The following is a 640-nucleotide window of genomic DNA, read 5'->3' on the forward strand; positions in this document are numbered from 1 at the left end:
TTTTTCTGGTCAGTGTTCTTTGGTCAGTGTTTAAAAATTTTTGTGAGACTTAGAGTTTATACCACATCAGAGAGAAAAGATTCCTGAATTAAGTGTCAACTCACTTAAAACCTCACTTTTCTGTTTGAATGTGTCAAAATTGAAAAATAATACCAAGGACTAAAGCAATTTCAGAGTGGATTTTGAAACAATTTGAATTTTGTATACTGTTCCAATCCATTTCTTATCCTCTGCTCAGATGTTTTTCATTTTTAAAAACCCATCTATTGCTCACACTACACAGCCTGCATGGCTGGCCACTGCGACCCCAAAGCCCCAGAGTGGAAATTCCCTGGACTGGAGACCTTTTATTTTGCAGCACTTTTCCCCTGGTGGATTTCAACTTGCACTTGGACAAAGCCATGCATTTACATATGAAATGCTTTAGCGTTTGGGTTTGCCAGGTATTACCAACAACAGATACAAATGCTGATCCACTTGATATAGTATTACGTTTTCAGCCAAAGAGAGCACACATGCCATAAAATAACAGGTTGTCTGGTAGAATCCAAACGGAAGGCTCAGTTAACGAAGAATCAACACTGCATTGAAAAGCACCAGCAAAGTTGCATCCCAAGGTCCTATATAAACAATTGTAGCA

Source organism: Octodon degus, unplaced genomic scaffold (assembly GCF_000260255.1).
Source record: "Octodon degus isolate 3935 unplaced genomic scaffold, OctDeg1.0 scaffold00005, whole genome shotgun sequence".
In the NCBI taxonomy this organism is placed as follows: Eukaryota; Metazoa; Chordata; class Mammalia; order Rodentia; family Octodontidae; genus Octodon; species Octodon degus.